Consider the following 14,269-nt stretch of genomic DNA (forward strand, 5'->3'; position numbering starts at 1 on the left):
GTTGATCCTTCTGATGACTAGATTTCTCTTTGTTGCTTTCTTTTATTCATTGTTGAACGCTTTCATGGTTTGTAGACATTCCTTTTTGTGCTCAGCGGCGACTGAGTTTAGGTTTGATTAAACAATGGTTCTTCTATTTACGCTATATTGAGACCCAACTGTGACGCGTTCCAGTAGGGGCATAATAGAATCTCCCCATTTCATCAATTCATGCATATAATCAGTGATGCATTTTATGTGTACTGTCTCTGTGATGATTGCTCACGATCCCAAACAATGAAAGAGGATGTGATAATGAAAGCCAGAGATTAACCACGAACCTGTATTCCAGTTGGAAAAGTTTCACAAATCCCATTGTGGTGATGCCGCTTCATTGTTGGAGTAGGTCGTTCTTCCAGGCGCTTACCCTAATAATCATACGAATCCCCTTTTCCCTTTCCTTCCTGCATGTAGGCCTTCAATGTTTTTTCGAAAGATGTTTCTTACTTAGGGTTTTGTTTCTTCTAGTTTGGACTGATGGGTAATGATGGTTTAGGTTTGCTCAAGACTTTGTGTCACGATTCAGAGGCAAAGAGATTTCTAAAAGGAAATAATATTTTGATTAACAATAATGAAACCCTAATTATGAATGCCAGCAGTGCAATCATTTTGGAGGAATTACAAATATTACATGATAAAAAAGGAAATTGCTGAAGGAAATACTAAAGAGAACGCTGGAGGAAAAGGTAGCATAGTGTTTTAGGTATGGAGAACGCTGGAGGAAATGGTAGCATAGCGTTTTAGGTATTGTAGGGTTCGAGCCATCGTGAGTGAATTGTCACGCCTTACAGTTTGTCAGCATTCATGAGCTTGCAGTAACCGCCTAAGATAACATCTGCCACCAGGTATGACTTATCTTCCTTTTCTGTAGGTGAATCAGACTGAGCGGTCACTTTCACTGTCACATCCCCAACTTGAAACGCGGTCGCCTTTATTACCAAATATCCAATTTGAAATGGGTTTGGGCGTTGCATACCTACTTGGTCCTTGGACTCGTCATCTTTAATCGAGACAGCTTCTAAACTTTTGACAAAACGTTTGAAAGGACCAGCATCCCGTTCACATCTCCTAATGGAGGTTGGGTTGTTGATTGGATCAAGTCCCCGGGACTTAGCAGAAGGAGGAGTGACTAGTTGCAAAAAGGGTTGTTCGATAAGACTTACTTGGGTTCGAAATCTTCTGACGTATGATGATGGTCTTTGTCCAGGTAATTGCGTCACATCGGCAAACTGTCGATACGGAAACAGGTAATCTTCGGGATTTGACGGATTGTTAGTAATCCTTTCAGGTATAGACACTGGCAAGTGACACACTCCTAGCTTTTCTTTTTTGTCATGCACCCACGAGCGTCCTAGAATCATATCATAGTTCGGGTAATCTTTCACAATATGAAACTTACCGTGTATCTTGATTTCGAGGTCAACGTATCCATAAGCGTCTCTAGACTCTCCTTCAGAGTTTTTAATTATGGTTGGGCAATGAACAACTTCGTGCTTCGAAATCTTTGCATCTTTCAGGTCCTTGACGGTGACAATGTTGAAATCAGATGTTACGTCGATAAGTATGTTGTCGAACTCGACATCCTTAAAGCGAGCGACGGTTAGGAGTCCCCAGTTACATCTCGCGTTTCCTAGGAAGGATTGCGGTTCAGGGGAAACTTCCTTAACCGGAAACATACGCTTGCCTGATACGACACGGTTAAGAGCCCCAAACATGTTTTGATGTTGTGCCTTTGAGAAATACAGAACTTCACACAATCGTTCCATCATAGAGTGCACAGTCTTATGAACAGATTCCACAGAAATCATGCAACTCCTTACAAGAAGGGGGTCTCTGTTGACTCCTTCGTTTCCTAGTTGAAGTTCTCCCGCATCCACCTTCTCTTTGAAAATGCGCTTCAACTTGTTGCAGTCACTGGTTGGGTGATGGACGAACCTGTGATAACGACAGTATTTAGGATTCGCCATCTCTTTTTCAGTTGGCGGACGTCTAAGAGGAGGTAACTTGATTGCATCATCTTGAATCCATGCTTCCAGGATTTCAATGACCTCATCTGTTGGAAATGGGAAGTCTGGAGCATCTCCAGCTTCAGGAGCTTTAGCCGTTGCTTTCCGGGATGGGGTCGTCTGTGCTGGCGCTGCGCGTTTGGGTTGTTGCTCCGTTGCTGGAGCTTTCCTTTTCCCTCCTTCGCCTACCACGCTTACCAAAGGACCATTGTTGTATTGCTTATTGATAAGAATCATTTTCCATCGAGTTTCACGTGCATCCTCACCCATGGCCGGTCTGGTTCTTTCTAAAAGCGTTGATGCAGTCGTAGCCGATCGCTTAGCAGCTTCACGAAGTTCAGAGAACGTCTGGAAGCAAAGATTTTCCAGTAAAGCACGATATATGGGAACCATAAAATTAATGCACGACTCTACCAATTGTTGTTCAGTTACGTTTGGATCGTGCCAGTCCAAAGCTTGAATTCTGAATCTCTTGACGTAATCGTTCGGATGCTCGTTATTTCGCTGAAACATTCTTCCCAAGTCCGAGAAAGTGATTTGCTCGGACACGAAGAAATACTTCTTGTAAAAGGCGGTGACCATCTCACACCAGTTTGATATGCTGTTTGGTGCGATGTTGTTATACCAGGTGTATGCTCTTCCAGTAAGCGATTTTGAGAATTCTTTCAGGCAGAGGACGTGATTGTATTTGTGTTCTCCCAAAGATTCCAGAAAACGAGAAATGTGTTCGCGAGCGTTACCAGTACCATCATAAAGGGAAAACTGAGGAGAGGAATATCCTCTCGGTAGGGGAACTCTATGCACATCAGGAGGATATGGAGGTTGGTAATGGTGCAGGTCCACCGGGTTTTCCTTGCCTCGATTTTGGAGAAGTCGTTCCAGATCTTCACGAGTGATGAAGTTGGATGGTTGGTTCCTTTCCCATGGGAGTGCATAAGAAATACGGGTTTCTTCATCTAGGTAGGAACGTCCTGCCGAAGCACTCGCGCCAGGCGTGTTGAAGGTACTCCTTATTGGTTCCAGGGGCTGTCGTCACTCTTGTGGCAATCGTTATGTTAATGTCTTGAGGAAAGTGAGTACCTATTTCTGGGTCGAAGCCATGTCTGTCTGAGCCTTGGAAATAATTTCTTGCCTCTCCATCAAATCAACAATGGTGATAGGGGGTTGGCCTCCTCTGACTCCTCCGACCCCTCGTCCTGACGGGGGAGTAGCAGCTGCTCTGGTGACGACTGGAGGTGTTACACTTGAAGAAATGTTGGGATTTGCTGCTTCTATGGCTCTGGTGATGGGAGGTGTTACCGAGGGAATATCTTCTAGCTCCGCTGGTGTTGGTGGTAGAGGACGTAGTTCCACGAGATGCATTGATCGTATTGACAGGATGTATGGTAGCGCCGCTGACAGGGACATCAACACCGAGAGTGTTGTCAGTGCTAGTTCCATCGGAATTGGTCTCCGATCCAGACCTAAGATCCACCATTTTGAATTTGAAAAAATTGATATGAAATTGAAATTTGATGTTGCAACCGAGAGATTAATCTCCCGTTGTGGTCGCCAGTTGTTTTGGGGTAAAAACTGATTCTGCTATTTTTGGTAATTTGGGGTGTGTTGATAAGAAACGAGTTCAGACCCTAAACAAATGCACTCCACGGTAATGCTTTTAGGTTCGAGAAATCAATCTGTAAGACCCTGGCCTAAACCAAGAAATGGTCGTTCCATATTCAATTCGGTCACAAGGTGAAGGAGAAGGGTTAATTTTAGGGAGGGAAGCGGAGAAGGTGTGTGAGATCAGAGTGTTGAATTATGAAGGTGTGGCTATTTATGACTTGTGTATCAGAAAATGGTTTATGGATACTTGTGTTGATAACACTTGTGTCCTCTTTGAAAAAATAGATTGAAAATCTATTTATACAAGTCATTAGAGCGCAACCCTGATCTCGTAGGAAGTGGAGGAAGTTAAGTAGTGGGGTAATGGAGTTGTGTAAGAGGTGGTGATCATTGCGTGATCACACCTTCACCCATTACTCCATCATTACTAATCGTCTGTCTTTTCCTAACACGTTCTCGTAATGAGCGCGTTGCACGCCGCACGCTGTAAACCGCCAGACCAGTACCCCAGTAAGCATCCCCCAGTTTGTGACATGTTTGATGTCTCGAATAAGTGGGTCAAGTTATGGGACCCTCCGCGGAGAATAGCATGGCGCTATTAGGTGAAACAACTAAGTTGTTTATGAGGCCAATATAAAATATTGTATGTATTCGATGCATGTGAAACATCGCATTTAAGCAGCTCAAACTAATCGATGTGTATGAAGTATCGTTGTTTTAGATCCTGATTGAATAAGTCGCGGATAGGCGTCTTAAAGAAGACAGCATGATCGACCACCTTTGGGTGATCGTTTGAGGACCATACGGTCAAGTCATTATTTGGCTGATCGCCTCATGTGGTAGAGGGATGGCCGGTCTTTACAATGTTGCTTTGCTTGTTTTCGAAAAATAAATCCACACCATCCAACTAGGTTAGCAAAGTTGAATGGACGAGATGATTTGCGGCAGTTGCATACTGCCATTGACGCAACTTTAGGATTGAGGAATCCGTGTGACCCACCCCTATTTGGGCACGCGTTTCGAGGCATTAAGACCTAGTATGCGTAGGCCGGTCAATCAGTGTAAAGGTGGGTCCACAATGATCACGTTAACACCTTCTGGATCACTTAAATCTATATCTATGCCGCTCGTTTAGGCTGGCGAAGATGGATGGTTGTGATCAATCTGCGACAGTTATGTACTGTCGTGACCTAAATTAGGGTTTTTGAACACAACACGTCTGCTCAAGTTTGTGCAAGCGGTAGATTTGCGATCACAACTGTAAAAGTTGGAAAGTTGTGATCGATTTGCGGCAGTAATGTGTTGTTGCAAACACCGATTAGGGCTTAAAAGCAGCCGTGTCTACTCTAGTTCAATCGAACGACTTGGTGTGCTATCAACTCCCATGAGAAAGTCGATTGGTAAGGGATAATATTGGGACGGAGGCGAACGTATTGGCATTTGGTTGATCATTTGGAACGCGATCTAAGCCGTCCAACTAGGCTGGCGAAGTTGGACGGATATGATGACTCTTGATACCATTTTTTACGGTCTTAGCTCGTTCGAGCCACTATTGCACAGCGCGATCACCCATGTTTGGGATCGGCGTTCAAAGCACTTCGCGGCTGCGGGAATGGGACTCGATCATCTAGGTCACTAGTGGGTCCGCCGGTAGTCACTGCGGGGATTGCCTAATTCTATTAGGAGTAAGCTATGCTTGTTACATCATGCGGCCAAGTTGTGTGACCGTGATTGTTTCTGAGACTGACATTAATAGTCTAGATTTTCTTTACGAATAAATGTGTTTTCAATCACGCCAACTTTAATTAAAAGTGTGTGAACACATCGATCTCCTTGTCAGAGAGATGTAACTCGTATGAGTATTTTTGTGCAGATCCCAATACTAACACTTCGGGAGATTCATGCTACTCTGCTGAGAGTGAGCATTGATCGTCATGTCATGTCAGTATTGAGAGTTCTATTGGTAACATAGCACGAAAAATATCAGGCGAGTCATGCATTAGTTAATAATGCTGGCATAAAATAGAATTCAAGGAATACTTGGGATTACTACTGCGCACCATTCTGAATGAATTTCATATATACTGAGTTGTTCAGTACATGTGTAAATAAAGAGGTTTGAGCATTCAACACTTTCAAATGGCCTTTATTCCTTTGTAGGATCACGGCGCTAAATATAGGGTTTTACGATTTTGACCCTGAACTAAAAACCACCATCAACAACTAGAAATCGTGGCTATGAATTCCTTGAGGACTAAGGGATTAGTCTCTCCCGTGAGAGATAAATTTTTTCCATGGTCTTGAAATGACACTTTTTCTCCCACTATGGACTCAACAAAATTGAAAAACGTATGACCAAACCAACAAATTTGTTGGTTTGTTCAGTGAGGCATGTCATTAACCACATGCCTAATTTGGAGCCGCGCGGACGGAAGAAACCCGCTGGCAGGTTCAACAAAAAACGTGCGGATTCATATAATCCGCCTACAGGTGATCTCAAACCGCTAACGGTTACATCTGAACGGCTGCAAAATAAGTTTATCCAACGACTATAATTTTGAGTTCTATAAATACTCCTCATTTCAAATCCAAATTCACACATTCTAAACAATCTAAATCTCTTCACTCACAAATCATCTAAAAAAATGCCACCCAGAGTGTCTACTAGAGTTCGCATTGTTAGATACCGTCAAGAAGAGGATTTAGCTATTTGCAGAGCCTTTATTTTTCACACACAAGATGTTGTCGATAGGAATGTAGCCGAATCATCGTTGTGTTTCTAGGAATTTTTTTATAAAATGTTCTCCGTTGAAAAGGGAACATTTATGGGCTTGATGCTCACGGATTGTCGTGTCGTTTTAGTGTAATTAGTCGTACGATATCGGAATTCCTAACTCTACTAGTGAACAATCACAAAATAAACTGAACGGTAAAGCTGTAAATTGAGCAGCTATGATGTGGCACATCTTATTTTTTCGCCACGTCTTGGAAGTTATTTAGTTTTCTGCTTTTCAGGGAGTTTTAAAGGGGGATATTTTTTAGGGAAATTTTGTTTATGTTTTTTTAAGAGAAAAAGTAGGAAACCTTTTAGTTAAAACCAATTTTTTATTACGTTTCAATAAATAAAGAGAGGCCACATACTTGTTTGATGTGGCCCGACCACATCGTGGCCGTGGCGAGCTGAAAATGAAGTGGAACCTAGAATACTAGCGACGTGGGCAGTATCTCACGGCATACCTTTCGCCTTCCAAGCTTGTTTCAACATTTTTAGGGTGCTCAACAGATTCGATTCCTACATCGTCCTAGGAATTCCACCACTCGGCCGTTAAATGAGGACGAGAATTGACGCCTATATAGTAGTTGTTTTAATGTAATGTATTTCCTTTGTTTTCATGTATGGTATAGTTGTTTAATCCAATGTAGTGTGTTTTTATTTATAAGAAAGAGGTTTAAATTAGCTATGATATTGATGATGCAAATGTGAAGACATTAATATATTTGATTAAATAATAACACAACATAATACCATAGTGAATCGACAAGTTCCTACACTTTAATCAGCCCACTCCACCAAAAAACACCTAGGACGTTTATAGAAATTTCTTCCATATGTGTCTTCTTCTGTAGAAGTGCACAAATGCATAAAAGTCTTGCAACCTGGCTTTGAGCATCCACTAATTCTCTGTGAAAATGTGTGTATTCGTGATATACATCTCTATAGTGCTTGCAGGGTAACAACTCCTTCTTCAGTTTAGTTTTAAGTTTGAAGTTTTTGCAAATTGTTGCAAAATTTCCTTCTTCTTCTTTAACCTTCATAACCTTCATAATATCATCTAGCATATGTGATTTCTCTAGACAGTTGGGATTTTGACATTGCAAATACATGAGCCTTTCCGATTGTGATTTAATCACCATTTTGATGCGTGAACAACCTTCCCTCCGACACTTTAAATACATCCAAGGGCATTGCATCAGACTATGGTTGTCCATAAAACATAATGGACAAAACTCTTTTGCTTCGACACATAATATTTGCTTTGCTTTGACTTTTGCAAACATGATGGATATTGTTGGCTAAGAAAGAAAGCTGTTGGTTTGGTTGAGAATCAAACCTAGTGTTGTATTTATAACAAAAAAAATAGTCGTTGGTAATTTAAATGGGCGGTCAAAATAAAGTTGTGGGCGGTTTTACTTTGTCCGCCAAAAATTATATTTCCAACGGCTTTATTTTCTTACCCTATAAATTCAACTCTTCCCATCTTCTTCTTTATATCTTTTTTTTTTCCAAAACTCATTATCTCTCAATCTGCAGGAAAATGTCTACAAGAATTCGTGGTCCTAATGAAAAAGTGGGGGTCTAACAACCACACCCAATATTTAGCTTAGCAATCTGTATGGACAAACTCCAATATAATTTTAAGAGAATCAACTAGACAGTCAGACTCAACCTTAATAAAAAAGTATATCAAAGAGTTATATCTCAATTTCTCGATTTAATACTTACTCGAGCAAATCGAAATCTGCAAGTCCAATTGAATATAAGATAAATCACTTGAACGGTACCAAAGACCAATATTCAAGGATCAATCAATTTCAATCAACAACCGAAGGTTGGATTTCCCAATTGATCGATTCAACGCACAACCTGTGATATTTCAATTATATAACAAAATATAATGCGGAAAAAAAATAACAAAGACACCAGAAGTTTTGTTAACGAGGAAACCGCAAATGCAGAAAAACCCCGGGACCTAGTCCAGATTGAACACACATTGTATTAAGACGCTACAGACACTAGCCTACTACAAACTTCGGTCTGGACTGTAGTTGAACCTCAATCAATCTCACACTGATCCAAGGTACAATTGCGCTCCCTACGTCTCTGATCCCAGCAGGATACTACACACTTGATTCCCTTAGCTGATCTCACCCACAACTAAGAGTTGCTACGACCCAAAGTCGGAGACTTTAAAAAACAAATCTGTATCACACAGAAAAGTATACAAGAATAGATAAATCTGTCTCCCATAAAAAAAACCTACGAGTTTTGTGCCGTCTTTTGATAAAGCAAGGTGAACAGGAACCAATTGATATACCAGACTTATATTCCCGAAGAACATCCTAGAAATATCAATCACCTCACAATAATCTTAATCGACTAGCGAAACAAGATATTGTAGAATCACAAATGATGAGATGAAGATGTTTGTGACAACTTTTCTATCTTGCCTATCAAAAAATTAATCTCAAGCCAATCCTTACGATTATATTCAAATACGATAGAAACATCAAGATCATATCACGCAACTATATCGAAGATAGTTGGGTCTGGATTCACAATCCCAATGAAGTCTTCAAGTCGTTAACCTACAGGGTCTCGATAGAAACCTAAGGTTAAAGGAGAATTGACTCTAGCTTACAACTAGTATCACACAGGAGGTGTGGGGACTAGGTTTCCCAGTTGTTAGAGTTCTCCTTTATATAGTATTCAAATCAGGGTTTGCAATCTAAGTTACCTTGATACCAAAGAATTCAATATTCATTGTTAGATGAAAACGTGATTAGATTCAAGCTAATATCTTTCAACCGTTAGATCGAACTTAGCTTGTTATACACACATGAAATGTAACTTCATTTAGGTTTGAGTAATCGTACCTAAACGTGTACAAACCGTTGGTTCAACAGTAGTTAACCATAGGTTAGCCATATGAGCACTTTCATATCAACCTTATTCTTCTTTACCACAATTAGTTCAAATGACTCAAATGAACTAGTTGGAGAGTTATTCAATTGCTTATATCTCATAGAAGTATACAAGACACAATCGAAACAAAAACAGTTTTGATTCACTCGAATCAATTCATGAACATTATAGCCACGGTTTGCAAAGATTGCATTCCTTAATATATAAATGTATGAGTTCACAAATTAAACAGTTTTTAGAAAATAGCCCACTTAAGTACGCATACTGGTACGCGGACTTAAGTACCCGGATTAAGTTTGTTTTCAGTTCACAAACTCTAGCAGAAATTCACGGGACGTGAACTTCCGGCAGTGCACGTACTGGTACGCGGACTTTAGTTTTGGTTATCCTGAGCAGCAAAGTACGCATACTTTGGTTCAAGGATATTGGACTTACACATATATGAGTTGTCTCACAATGTTTATATCCAACCATGGTTATGCATTCTAAACTCTCATTTCAATCATTGAAACATTCTTAGAGGACGTTATATAGTTGTTGTTCACAAACTATTTTTCGTCAAAGCGATTTTCAAGTAATTGAAACTAATATGACTTTCGTTAGTAGTAAAGATGAACTTGGACAAAGCGAAAGCTTACCAACACATATTTCGAGAAATAGATAAGCGAGATAAACTCAGCTCAAAATAGTACGTGTGTATAATCATAGTCTATAAAGCAATACGACTTTTGTCTCAAGATAGGAGATAAAGTAGACTTTTGAGTGATAGATAAGTTCAAGTCTCCACATACCTTTTTGTCGATGAAGTTCCACTAGTTCTTTGAGTAGTTCTTCGTCTTTGCATGATGAACGTCGTGGAGTTTAGAGATCAACTACACTTTCTATCCTAGTCCGAGACTTAGCTATTAGTAGACTAGAAATCAAGACTTATAGTTTTGGAAACTAAACTTGACAAACAAGCTTGAGATAACAACGCTTGCGAGTTCGACCGAGCAATGCTCTAACAATCTCCCCCTTTTCCAATTTTACTGACAAAACTATCAATACATATGGACTACAAAATAAATAAACTTTGCAGCTTCTCTTCCACATGCATGATCTTCTTGGTTCTTCAACATTACTCGAAATGTTCGTCACTTCCAAGTACTCCAATGATTCCAAATATATTCAATGCAACATCATAGTTGTTGAAGATCCGTAGACATAACAATGAGAAAACAAAAGCTCTCGATCATTGTTACAAAGTGTCATAGTATTATTATACAGTATCAAAGTTCATTTGCATCATAACTTTGACAACAATACTAGGTGATATGTATCACTTCCCCTTAGTCAATACTTCATATCACATGAAAACCACCCCTTACATAATGAACTGAAAACCATATGTATTTGTAGTGCGAACTTCATTTTATTTCTCCCCCTTTTTGTCAATAAAATTGGAAAAGGTACGAAAACTAGTGGGATCCTCATGAAATTTCCATAGAGACACTTCATGACCAAAAGAAAGTACATATTAACTTTTTTAGATGCAATCATATAGCCGAAGCTAAATGCATTCATCAAGGAGTTTATAAAGATACAAGATAACCCCTATAATATTCCACATCCGCACTCCCCACAAAGATTTGGCAATTAAGCACAAGTTCAATTAAGAACTCTCCCCCATAAAATGTCATTCTCGAGATAACAACAAGAGCGACCTTACTTTCACATGAAAAGAAGGATTTCTTTGGATATTAACAAATCACATAAGAATATGAATTTGTATCCAAAAACTCAATCAAATTAACCACAAGAGAACCAATGATTAATTCAATCGGAATGCTCAACATAAGAGAACTTACAGAGCCACACATTACATACATAAAAATATGGATTAGGGAAGATCAATACTGCGGAATAGACAAAGATTCATTCTATTTCTTATCACCATTTGCACAATGACATGTAATAGACATAATCTTTGTAAACAAAAGCTCATCCTATCTTCCATCAATATTTTCATAATGATATACAATAGGCTTATCTTTTGTTTTGTCAAAAGTTCATTCAATCCTTTATCAATACTTGTATATCAACATACGAAAGACTTAACTTTTGACCACGTATGGGACAATCATAGTTCACGGACGCAAACACACATATCCCATAACAAATTGCAATATAAAACCACAAAGATTAATACTGCAAAATCATCTTCCAAACAACTTTAGAATTTAAATAAATAAATCTAAAAAACAATGAAGATGAAAATGTTGGACATAGCTATGTGTTATCACAATAATGGATATTCCAAATCCTATTAATCCTTATAAAAAATACAAGAATAAAATTCTCATAAAAAGTTTCCTAGACATTAAGACTTTTGAAAAATTCTTTATCGTCCTCGAACTCCTTGTCGTCAACAGCCATTGGGACATAAGGTTCATGAATATAAGAGTTGATGTCAACGAACTTTCTTGACTAATGTCGAACAAGGGTCTTCTGAATCCCAAGAGTCTTAAATACAAAAGCCTTTATTTGTTGAATCTCTTTCCTTGTCTTCTTCAACTCTTCAAGAACATCAGAAACTTCTGAGAATTTGAAGGAACTGCTCTTGGCTTCCTCACATTCCTTATTTTTCTTTTCAAAGTTGGAGGTAACTGAGATCTTTCTTTTTCCTTCATAATTGATGGCTTAACAATCATGTTGACATCTTTTCTATCAGAAGACACAATGCTTGGAGTATCCATATGCAACTGGTTTTGTGAGAGGAACCACAAAAACTCAACAAGCAGTCTTAAGTTTAAAAAGAGTTTTAGAGAATGTAGGGTTACGAAACTTTTAAACACAGGTTCGTGCACGCATAACTCATAACCCTAAGAAGGGTAAAATTATCGAGAATAACCTTCTTTATTAAAAAAACAGAGAATACTTTTCCAATATCAATTAGATATGAAAAGTGGCAAGAATTCCAGACGAATCAATGCTCTTAGAGCAACAAAAAGAAAAAAACAAAACAAACATTTTTCTTTTCCTAGAGCCTGAGGTGTGCAATCATATTATCTCTTTTGATCAGGCACATGAGACAAGATGCACAAGCCAACACAATCTAATTTGTGCTGGGGTGAACAATAATCTGTCCACCATATCCTTTTCGATCGGAATTCATAGAACCTTGTTTCTCATAACGTTTAGACCATGAACTTCTTTCTAATGGTCTTGTCTTATCCTTGTAAACTAACTTCTTTGACGAAGACAAAATCTTACATACTTCAACGGTCTTTTGAGCAAGTTTGAGTTTGTTTGCTAATCGATTAGCCCTTCATTGAAGTTTGTTGACATGTCTCAATTTGTGTTTGTACTTGTAACACTTTGACAGTTCATGACTTTTGAGTGAACAATATGAGCATGTCAATCTTGAATATAGTTAAGGCATCAGAGATGTGCAAACTGCTAGACACACAGTGGAACCTGAAACATTAGATAGATAGTTTCCAACAAAAAGGTCAATTTTTTCTTCCAGATTGGTTGAGATTTCTTCAGAAAGACTATCGAGATTGATATATGTATTTCTACAATTTTCAAAATCAATATTTTCACAAAGAAGCGCAACACTTGATTTTTCGTCTTCATTAGAATCATAGTTGTCAGACATTTCATCAAGAGTTGCAGCTAGACCTTTGTTCCCAGTGTATTTTTTACGATTTGGGCACTCATTTGAAAAATGGCCAAAACCTTTACACTTACAGCACTGAGGCATATCCTCGTCATCAGTTTCATCATTATCCCTATTTTTAGGAGGAACACGATTATGGGGTTTAACTGATGACCTGGATTTATCTCTGGAAAACCGTTTACTTATCTTCAACAGAAGATCCCAAAACTGTCTTGTGATCATTGAGACTGACTTGTCAAGATCTTCATATGATGAATCAGCCTCAGAAAGATCATCTTCATAGATACAGACACCTTTAATTTTGTCAAGTAATTTGATATTCTTTTGTGCTTTGAAGGCAACGTCCTTTCCAGATTTGGACGTATGATCATGATCAAAGATCTTTAACTTATCAACCAGGGTATTTCTGGAGAGCGTTGCGAGATTATTTGCTTCAACGATGGCATGCTTCTTAGAATCGTATCTGGATGGCAGCGATCTGAGAATTTTCATCACAATGTCCTTTTCAGGAATAGTCTCTTACCCAATGCAAAAGATGCATTAACAATTTCAGACACTTTGTGATTAAACTCATCAAATGTTTCTTCATCTGCCATATGAAGGTTTTCCCAATCAGAATTTAGGTTTTGAAGCCTAGCTTCTTTTTCACTGATATTCCCTTCAAATACGGTTTCTAAGATATCCCAGGCTTCTTTAGACTTTGTGCACGTAGTCACATGATGCTGAAGATCTGGGGTAATGGCATGTATGATAGCATTTAAGTCGTCAGAATTTTTCTTTGCAACAAGAATTTCTTCTGGACTATATCTACCAATATCCTTAGGTATAGATACATCGCCTCCTGTATTAACCGGGGTGGATCATATCCATTAACAACACGTACCCATGTTTGAAAATCAAGAGCTTGAAGAAAAGCACGCATTACAATTTTTCACCATAAGTAGTTTGAGTCATCGAAGACAGATGGTACATTTATGGAGATAGAATTCCTGTCCATAGAGTCAGATCGCTACAAACACAGACTGATAAGGTCTTTGAACGTGTTTGTCTGTTCTGATTCCAATTGAAAAATTGGGGGTCTAACAACCACACCCAATATTTCGCTTAACAATCTGTATGGACAAACTCCAACAAACTTTTAAGAGAATCAACTAGACAGTCAGAATCAATCTTAATAAAAAGTATATCAAAGAGTTATATCTCAATTTCTCGATTCAATACTTACTCAATCAAATAGAAATCTGCGAGTCTAAT

This window comes from Papaver somniferum, chromosome 4 (genome assembly GCF_003573695.1).
Source record: "Papaver somniferum cultivar HN1 chromosome 4, ASM357369v1, whole genome shotgun sequence".
NCBI classification, from domain to species: Eukaryota; Viridiplantae; Streptophyta; class Magnoliopsida; order Ranunculales; family Papaveraceae; genus Papaver; species Papaver somniferum.